The sequence below is a fragment of the Phyllostomus discolor genome, chromosome X (genome assembly GCF_004126475.2).
Source record: "Phyllostomus discolor isolate MPI-MPIP mPhyDis1 chromosome X, mPhyDis1.pri.v3, whole genome shotgun sequence".
Lineage (NCBI taxonomy): Eukaryota > Metazoa > Chordata > Mammalia > Chiroptera > Phyllostomidae > Phyllostomus > Phyllostomus discolor.
Window position 1 is genome coordinate 2,694,730 of NC_050198.1, and position 10,910 is coordinate 2,705,639.

Sequence of the window (10,910 nt, forward strand, 5' to 3'; positions counted from 1 at the left end):
GCAGATAAGGCAAAAATGGTTCACAATTCATATGACTCTCTCAACTCTCTTCAATGGGTGGTTTTGCAGAGAGGGAGTACCCCCCTAGAGCGATTTTGGCATATTTTGTCTTGGTTTTTGTTTTCTCACCAATAGGGAGGGGGGGAGTCGCCTTAGACATTAATGAGACACAGCTGGGATTCTAGGCCTCCCTCATCACTCTGAAAGCCCAGGACGAGAAAGGACCCTCCTGAGTCCCGCAGGACTCCCGCGTGTCCCACCAGCCATTCACACGTACTCACACCTGCTCAAGATTATCTGAGGACGGACCACACATCCCTTTCCAAACAAACAGAAAGCACTTTGGCACGGTTTTAATAAATATTGAATTCTTCTGGAAGTCAATGACGATGTAAATCAGAAGGTCGTGTTCTGTTTTCTGCGGAAATGAAGCACAGGTTGTTCACCGTTCCGGAAAAGCATGACACCATCCGTCTTCAACAGGGCACACCTGGATCTTCTGGCGCAAGGGCGCTTGATCCTACAGATAGGCGCAGGCAGCTGGTGGCTCCGTTTCATCTTCCCGTGCGTGCGGCTTTACACAAATCAAAAGGCAGAATATTTTATTATAAACGCTTTTTGGTCCTCCCTGACACATTGTGATCATAACATCATATTGATATTTGAAAATGATTGGATAGTTTCAGAATGGAAAAGTAGCTGTTATTATTTTTTTTTAACCCGAGAATGACTCTTTATTACAGGAGTCGAGTTTTTTCTTTTTTTAACATGAAAGAAAGGAGGGAGGAGGATTTATTTGCCTTTCCGGGCCTTAATGTTCCTCAGATGGAACTCCAGCTCCTCGCCTTCTAGCACGTAGCCATCGCTCGGCCACCCTGGCCTGGTCTTGAAGCGATGCCCTCAAGAAGCTTGCCCCGCTGCAACTGCTCCTCCGGGAGACTACTGATTTGGGCATTCTTTTTCCTTTCATCATATTTCTTCTGAGTTTTCTTTGATCATTTTTTGTTTAAAATCTCTTCCTCTTCAGGAGTCGGCTTGGCTCCCCTCTTGCGGCCCAGGGGTCATGCATGGTGGGACTCGCACCACTGTTGGCTGGGTGTGCCATCCCCCGAGCACGATGCAGTACTTTCCTAGGGTCTCGGGTACGGACCAGTCTGCTGTTGGGTATACTGTAGACAACATTGGCAATGCTCGCTCTGTGCACACAACCCTCTGAGCCCCAGGGGAGGTTGCCCACATCCAGCCTCAAGGCTTGGTCCTTCTTGGTGCCTCCCCACGCATGGACCCTGTGTATGCTGCGGGGGCCAATCTTGGCGTTGCAGCAGGGCCCCCAGCTCTTATTTTTGCTTCTTGTGGTAGGGCTTTCTCTTGTCCCCGGTCTTGTGGTGCTTGTGCCAGTGGTCCAGAGAGGTGATCATGGCTTCGTGCTGGCTGGAAAGAGAGTTGTTTGTTTGTTTGTTTGTTTAAAGGAGCACTGGGTCTGATAAGGTTGAGAAATCATTACCTGAAATTTCTTTAAATTGTTGGAATCTGGGCTGCTGGAAACCAAGTCAAGAATGAAATTCCTGGCTGGCATAGCTCAGTGGATTGAGCGCGGGCTTCGAACCAAAGTGTTGCAGGTTCAATTCCCAGTCAGGGCACATGCCTGGGTTGAAGGCCATGACCCCCAGCAACCGCACATTGATGTTTCTCTCTCTCTCTCTCTATCTCCCTCCCTTCTCTCTCTAAAAATAAGTAAATAAAGTCTTTTAAAAAATTTATTTATTTTTAGAGACATGGGAAGGGAGAGAGGGAGATAAACATACATGTGCGAGAGAAACATTCATCAGTTGCCTTTTATATGTGCCGTGACTGGGGACCCAGGCATGTGCCCCAACTGGGAATGCAACTGGTGACCTTTTGCTTTATGGGATGACACTCAATCAACTGAGCCACACCAGTCAGAGCCTGAATTAAAATCTACGTTAATTAAAATAAAAGAAAGCAAAAGTCAGTTCTGGAGGCACACTAGCTGCATTTCATGTGCTCAATAGCCACACGTGGCTAGGGACTACTACTGTATTGGACAGCATGGGTATCGAACATTTCTATCATCACAGAAAGTTCTATTGAACAATGTTACGAATTTGAAATAACCACAGAAGCCTAACTCAGTATTTCTGCTGTTTTAACTAGGACTATGTTACACTGAAATGAAAATGTACATTAGGAATGTCTGGGGGCAAACCGTGTTTGCTCCCCTTAAATGGTTATTTCTTTTGTCATTTTGAGGAGTTATACCAGAGAGGAAATTAAAAAATGAAATATTCCCTATGCCCTGATTGACTCCTCAATAAATTAACAGCTGAGTCATAGGAAAAGTATTCCATTTGCCAATACTCTTTGTTAATGCTCAGTGAGTTTTCAAAGAGAAAATATTTGAAAAATGTCCTACTCAGAATGATCATGTTTTCCTCAGCCGTAGACTTCCTCAGTGTTTTTTATTTTTATTTTTTAAAACTATTTTATGTATTTATTTTCAGAGAAAGGAGAAGGGAGAGAGAAAGGGAGAGAAACATGGATGTGTGAGAGATACAGTGATCTGTTGCCTCTTGCATGTCCCCAGCTGGGGACCTGGCACCCAGCCCAGGCATGTGCCCTGACTGAGAATTGAACCAGTGACCTTTTGGTTCACAGGCCAGCGTTCAATCCACTGAGCCACACCAGCCACAGCCTTCCTCTGTATTTTTTAAATGACAAGATTTACCACAACATTGACCAGAAAGGAATTTTTCATAAACAACCATACATCATTTTCTTCTGGTTATTTCCAGAAAGAGCGAAGAAAAACATGGTAGATCAGATCCTTCATAGCTGAACAGATTGTATTCACGAGGTCAATTCTTTTTTTTTAAAGATTTTATTTATTTATTCTTAGAGAGGGAAGGGAAGGAGATAGAGAGAGAGAAACATCAACGTGCGGTTGCTGGGGGTTATGGCCTGCAACCCAGGCATGTGCCCTGACTGGGAATCGAACCTACGACACTTTGGTTCGCAGCCACAAGGTCAATTCTAATGAAGAAAAGCTGTAGGTATTTACTGAGAAAACTGAGCTTGTGGAAGTACCCAAATAAGACAAGTTGAATCCATTCACTCCACGGAATGAGAGCCTCTCACAACTTACTATCAGAATTAAAAAGTGTCAGAGCTAAAAAAGACCTGAGAACACATGTTATCGACATCTGCGGATAAAGAGACCGGGATTCAGCGTGAAGGGACGCGGCCAGTTAGTAACAGAACCAAGACTAAGGCAATGACAAGGACCTATTTGGCTTTAGATCACTGGTGTTTTCCTTTCTGAAGCCTGGCCAGACTGTGAATGGCCATTGGCCGAGGTACTGAGAACAGACCAGCATGTCCGGGGGTCTGCTATAGCCCCTATGAGGTTGAACCGTGTTGCATAACTTCCCCAGATGGTGATCGTCAAATTTCTGACACAACATGAAGCTACCAACAGCCCTGTCCATTCACCCGCTCCCAGTGTCTTTGAAAACAGAGAGAGCAGCCACTTTTGTCCTTCAAGACCCTCTGACGCTCCTTTCAAAGGAGGCAGCAGGTCCAAGGGAAGTAGCCATGCTGATGCTCATTGTTTAGGCACGAGCTGGCTGGGCTTCCAGGGCCTCAGGGGGATTGGGGATGGAGGACCATGTCAACTTGATTAGGCCTTCAAATAGCCTTTCATGAAGTGATCCTCAAGAATGTCTCATTTGGGAGTAAGGCAGATACCTTTCTCCCGGCCTCCGTGCCTTTTATCTGTTCTGTTCTTCATGCCTTGCTTTCTCTGTCCCTTCTACAATGCAGAAGTCATTGGATATGTATGAGGAAAATCCCTAATGCTTTTCATATTCCTTCAAGGTGGCATACATCCATAAGGCATATTTCAGTCCCCTCAGCTTTGGGATCAGGCAGCTAGTACCTACATCACAGGATTGTTCCAAGATTATGCAATGCTTTATTAAGTGATTTGGACATTCTGGGTGTATGAATTTCCTAAGGGGCTTTCTGCCTCTGGAAAACATACTAGCCAAGGGGTGCTTCTCCCCCAGACGGGAAATTACTTTATCAAAATCCCTTTAGACAACAGGGAAGAAATAAAGCGTCATATGTTACACCCACCAATACCAAGAGTTCAGAAAAGCCTCTTCCCCTTATGAAGCCTTATATTGCTCTTAGGTAGGTGGATGACAGGAGGAAAAATTTCCTGACCCTCAAGCATGACATCTAGACCCAAATAATGACACCGTGAGGGCCTGTATTACTGAGGTATTGTCTCATAACATTAAATGTTGTAGCTCAAAATAATAAATGTGTATCAGCTCATAGTTTCCAAGGGTTAGGAATCCAGGTGGTTCTGGCTCAGGGTCTCCCATGAAGCTTCAGTCAAGGTGTCCGTTGGGTCCTGGCTGGTGTAGCTCAGTGGGTTGAGCACAGGCCTGCAAACCAAAGGGTCATCGGTTTGATTCCCAGTCAGGGCACATGCCTGGGTTGCAGGCCAGGTCCCCAGTGGGGGAGGTGGTATGAGAGGCAGCCATACACTGATGTTTCTCTCCCTCTCTTTCTCCTTCCCTTCCCCTCTCTCTAAAAATAAATAAATAACTAGTTTTTTTAAAAAAGAGATCAGCTGGGGCTGCAGTCATCTGTAAGTTTCACTGGGGCTGGAGGATCTGCTTCCAAGATGGCGCACTCACATGGCTGCAGGCAGGAGGCCACGTGGACCCTCTGTAGGGCTGTTTGAGTGTCCTGATGATGACATGGCAAGTAAGCTACGAGAGAGAAAGAGCAAGGAGGCAACCATCATGCAGAGACCATCCAGTCTCAGAAGTAGTGTGTCACTTCTGTCGTATTCTTGATTTAGAAGTGTCGTTCCGTTTAGCCCATACTCAAGGGGAGGAAAAGTAGTCTTCATCTTTTGAAGGGGAAGAGTTTCAAAGAACTTGTGGACACGCTTTATAACTACCACAGGACCCCTCCTGGGTGGCTCACCCCTCAGCTTTCTCACAGTACCCCCATGCTGGCCAAACCTCAATGATTGTAAATGCATGAATCTGGGCATGGATAAAAGGCTCTGAAAAATTGGATAGGGAAAGTATGAAATAGTATGAGAAGCTTTGCAGTGCTTGCTTTTTCATTCTCCTTTGCTTAGCTTATCGTTGGAATGTACATTTCCACACACTCTACATATTAAAACTCCCTTTATGGGCCATTATTAATCTAAAACCTATGGTGGTTGAGACAGGGATTGGATTATAGAATAACTTTGTAAGGACAAATAAAAATGTATAAATGAGATCCAAGAAGCAGCATTTACATACTTTAATGAGGTCATTGCTTTCAGGCAATGTATGGGCAAACTTTTCATTTAATTGAATTGCAGAGGACATTTGTAAGCTGACAAATAGAAATGTTCATTAAAAAAATTAATCTTCTTATACCCTGGACCTGAGGGAGAGCCAGTGAAGCCTTGAGTGAATGCCATATCACAACCATAGTTTGAGAAAAGTGGATCAACTATCTCTCTCTGTTTATATTATTTTTCCCTAAAATTCTACTGTGACAAATTTAAACATGCAGAAAATTGAATGTATAGCATACTAAATATTTGTATACCCTCTATACAGAGTTGATCATTTTGTCCTATCGATTTCTCTTTCTACCTCTCTAGATAGATAGATATAAATCATGCCAAATATTGTCCCTTTTTTGTTGCTGACTCATATGAAAGTAAGTTGCAAATATCATGGTACTTTGCCCCTAAATACATCTCCCAAGAAAAGAAGGCACTCTCTTACATAATCTTAATAACATGATCATACCTAAGAAATGTAATGCTTTCATTGTATGATCTTCAGGTGCAAATTTTATCCAACAGACATGTTAAAATGACACAGAAGCCACCTTGAAGATACTCCTACTGACGAAACCAGGAAAAATTTGAGCATCAAATAAATAATAAAAATAAAGGATTATAAGCCATCAAACAAAATAAGAAACCATGAGTTGATATAAATAAACAAATGGAGAGGTTTTTTCCTCTTCTAAAACAGATTAGAATACATAGCAAGAATATTTTATATTTTGCACTGGTCGATGTGGTTCAGTTGGTTGGGCATCATCTTGCAAAGTGAAGGGTCAATTCCCAGTCAGGGCACATGTCTAGGTTGTGGGTTTGGTCCCCAGTAAGGGTGAAAGGTAACCAATAAATGTTTCTCTCGCATATTAATGTTTTGCTCCCTTTCTTTCCACCTCCCTTCCCCTTTCTCTAAAAAATTAATCAATCAATTAGTTAATTAAAAAATTTAAAAAGACATTATCACCAAGATATCTACATCAAGGAGCTTACTACCACCTATGTTTTTTTCTAGGACTTTCATGGCTTCAGGTCTTACATTCAAGTCTTTGATGCATTTTGAGTTAATTTTTGTGAATGGTGTAAAAGAGTGGTTCAGTTTGATTCTTGTGCATGTGACTGTCCAATTTTCCCAACACCATTTATTGAAGAGACTGTCCTTTCCCCATTGTCTATTCTTGGTTCCTTTGCTGTAAGTTAACTGACCATATATGTGTGGGTTTATGTCTGAGCTCTCTATTCTGTTCCATTGATCTATGTGTCTGGTTTTATGCCAATACCATACTGTGCTGATTACTATAGCTTTGTAATCTAGCTTGAAATTAGGCATCGTCACGCCTCTAGCTTTGTTCTTCTTTCTCAAGATTGCTTTGGCTAACCTTTTAAAACCCATAACAGTCCTCCCCACTCCCCCCCCCCATCATATTGACTATCTAAAGAGTCCATTTCAACTGCCTTGTTCTACATGATGGATTTATCTACATGTTTCCTCCTGGTTTCAAACCTATACCTGGCATTTTGAACTATCAGCCTTCTTCCTCCAATCTCATTACCCAGAGATTTATTACAATAACAGACTAATCTCTGTCAAATCCCCAAACACTCATTAGCAAACAGGCACACGAAACCACTCCATGACATGTTCAGTAGCACAAGCATTGCCCATGGTTGCCCTGAACGCACTGACAGTCCCCTGCGTGAAAGGCTCGCTGTGAGGCAGACACAGAAATGTTTGGGCAGCAGGACTGAGCAGACTCAAGTCACATTCAGGGGCCTCTGAGAAGGGGAGAGCCGTGTGGCCACTGCAACTCAAGACCTTAAGAATTCACATATTGTTTAAAATGGTTGGACATAAAAGATGAAGAAGAAGTGAAGGAACTCCAGGATGCCCCAGAGACATTAGAGGTGGGCCAAGAATGGCTTTGCGACAGCAAGATCCTCAGATTCTTCTTCTAATTCAATGTCTGCTAGCACTTCTCAAGCCACACACTCTTTCATATGCACAATTGGCATTATCTTTTTTAAAGAACAACTAATTTATTTTATTTTGAAAAACTATGTGCTGCAGCCCTGGCTGAATTGAGCGCGGGCTGCGAACCAAAGTGTCACAGGTTCGATTCCCAGTCAGGCCACATACCTGGGTTGCAGGCCACAGCCCCCAGCAACCACACATGGATGTTTCTCTCCCTCTCTCTCTCTCTCTCTCTCTCTCTCTCTCTCTCTCTCTCTCTCTCTCCCTCCCTTCCCTCTCTAAGAATAAATAAATAAAATCTTTTCTTTTAAAAACAAGGAAAACTATGTGCTGATGACATATTATATATAGAAAATCTTAAAGGCTCCGTCAAAAACACTGCTAGATCTCATCACCAAATTCAGTATAGTTGCAGGATACAAAAATCAACATACAAAAAACAATCATGTTTTCACACACTAACCACAAGTTATGTGAAAAATACGTAAAGAAAACAATCCTATTTACAATAGCACCAAAAATGATGAAATACTTAGGAATAATTTTAACCAAAAAGGTAAAAGACTTATACATTAAAAACTACAAGACAATGATGAAACAAATTGAAGGAGACACAAATAAATGGAAAGATATCACGTGTTCATGGATTGCAAGGATTAATATTGCTAAAATGTCCATACTCCCCAAATCAATCTATAGATTCAATGCAATTCTAATCAAGATTCCAATGCCATTTTTTTTACAGAAATAGAAAAATAACTATTTTAAAATTTGTATAGGGCTACAAAAGAACCCAAATAGTCAAGGCCATCTTGAGAAAGAAGAATAAGATGTAGGTTCTCTTATTATTTTTCATATATAGTGAGGCCAATAGTTCAGTAGATGATTACCATTGAAAGGGTAGTTTATTACAGATCCCAAGAGGAGGAGGTGTGTGACATCACTCAGGGCCACATGGGGAAGCGCTGTGGTTGGTCAGGAGGCAGAGAGAAAGAGGGGTAGATATGAGCAAGAGCCTTTATTGTGGTCCCCATGGGAAGAGAAGGGGGAGTCAGGGTGCGCAAATGTAGAATTGGGTAATATGAATAATTTTTAAAAAGATTTTATTTATTTATTCTTAGAGAGGGAAGGGAGGGAGAAAGAGAGAGAGAGAGAGAGAGAGAGAAACATCCATGTGCGGTTGCTGGGGGTCATGGCCTGCAACCCAGGCATGTGCCCTGACTGGGAACCGAACCTGCGATGCTTTGGTTCACAGCCTGTGCTCAATCCACTGAGCCATGCCAGCCAGGGCTAATATGAATAATTCCAATGGGCTCCATATGTAGTGCTGCCTGTAGTTGTCTAGATCCTGTCCCTGGGATGTTTAAGGCAAAGGATTAGTGGCTCTAACCGCAAGAGAAGGGGTGATTGGGGGCTGTGGGATCTAAATTGGTTAGTTTGCATGGAAAGGCACATTTGCAAGCAGCTTTTTACCATCTCTAGGAATTGGCTAACTCTGAGAGTGGCAGGTGCTCTCTGGTCATTAAGGCCCCAAGATGTCAAAGCATCAGCAACACATAATTAATACACACAGCCAGAGTAGGTAGCTGCCAGTTTGGTCTTCGGAGATGGCTTACTCACAGGGCTGGGAGCCTCAGGCCTCAGATCCTCTCCACACGGATTTCTTCATAGGTCTTAAAGACCTGCCCATTCTGAACAAGAAAGACTTACATGGAAACAGCCAAGATGGAAGCCCTTGAATCAAGTGCACATGGAGGTACCAGCAACTGCTGCCACCTCCTGTCTGCCCTCAAGGCAGGTTTTGATAGACTCCAGAAATGACAAGGCCCATGTCCTTGGAAGGGAGAGAAAATTTGAAAGAAAAAACAGAAAAGGGGGGATCGATATTTGCTTTGCCGTTTGACCCGGGCTTCTACCTGTCACCCACTGAGTGTACTTGAACATTATGAGGTTACAGATTCCAAGATAAGTTGCTTATTTTGGTTTTGAAATTAAAATTCCAAACCCATTCTATATCATTATATGGCCTTTCTTCTCATTTGTCTGGATTGTCAAGGTGCCTCTATGTTAGTGTCACGCTTCTGGACGAAGCATTCGCTCATTCAATTCAACAAGTGTTTATTGAGCACACACCATAGGCCACACACTGCATGGGTGTTGGGGATCAAACGGTGAAAAGGCAAATGCAAATACAGTTCTCTCCATGAAGCTTACTTTACACTCCAGTGGGGAAGCCAGGAAATGAAGTAATGTACAAATAAACATAAGACTGCAACAACGACAAACACTGCAAGTCACGGTGATGGCATGGACCAAGAGAGTTGGAAGAGGTGGTTTCTCGGAAGGAAGTTCGCAGAAGGGTAAATACCCGACAGTGGTCTCTAAGACAGTACATCCAGGATTACTGTGTCAAAGCCAGCTAGGATGGATGACACCATGTTTTGGGGTGAAGTAGGCTGTGAATAAGTGACAAAAGTGTCCCACAAAGGATGGGGAGTCACCAAGAGGTCAGCATGCAAGACAGAAGGTGGTACACGGGTGACATGTCAAGAGCTGGAAAGAAGTTGCATTTTGGTTTTGATGAGAATGTGGAGAAGAATGGCCAGGAAGAGACCATGAAGAGCAAGGGGAAGAGTAATTTGGGAAAAAAATGAATGCAAATTTTGTAATTTTCTGAAAATGCCCATGGGCTGCCCCCTCCCCACGGGGGGCGTTAAGACAATGTAAAGTTGATTCGTGAAAGGAGTCAGTGTTGCTCATCATAGCATTCAGAAGCTCTTTGTTAATGATGCTTCCCACCTCTGCCCTTCCTTCCCATGACTCCACGCTTTGTCTGTCCGCTCAGTAAGCCCATTTCTGAATTATACGTCTTCCATTGCAGGCTGACATTCATAATTCTAGTGACTTCTTCATGCAAAATTTGTTCCCCCATTTCAGTGTAATTCCTTTTGCAATAGATTTGTTTTCAGAACAGCAACCTTAAGAAACAGCTAGCACGATATATAGTCCATCGACCAGAGAGCATATTTCTCAACAGCCCACTTGTATTTCATAAATCCTAGAGCTATTGTTGTAACTCATTTGCTTGGAAAGTTTCATTTGATTTTCAAGCCAATTATTTTGATTGATAAAAGGAAGATGGTTAATGGTTTCTTTTCCCTAAACTTTTTAAAAAAGAATTTATTTATTTATTTTTTAGAGAGGGAAGGGAGGGAGAAAGAGAGAGAGAGAGATATCAATGTGTGGTTGCTGGGGCTCGTAGCCTGCAACTCAGGCATGTGCCCTGACTGGGAATCGAACCTGAGATGCTTTGGCTCGAAGCCCACACCCAATCCACTGAGCTACGCCCACCAGGGCCCTAAACTATTTTTTAAGGTGCATACTAACTAGCTTATGAAAATAATAAAATCTGGCCCTGGCTGGGTAGCTCAGTTGGTTGGAGTGTCATCCCCCTATACCATGGTTGCGAGTTTGATCCCCAGTCAGGGCACACACAAGGAACAACCAGTGAGGTCATAAATAAGAGGAACCACAAATCAATGTTTCTCTCCC

General features: G+C 43.0%; 1 pseudogene; it reads right to left on the bottom strand.

Moving 5' to 3' along the window:
• Nucleotides 1–725: 725 nt before the first annotated feature.
• LOC114505422 lies at nt 726–1,418 on the bottom strand (annotated as a pseudogene).
• Between the last annotated feature and the right edge of the window lie 9,492 nt (nt 1,419–10,910).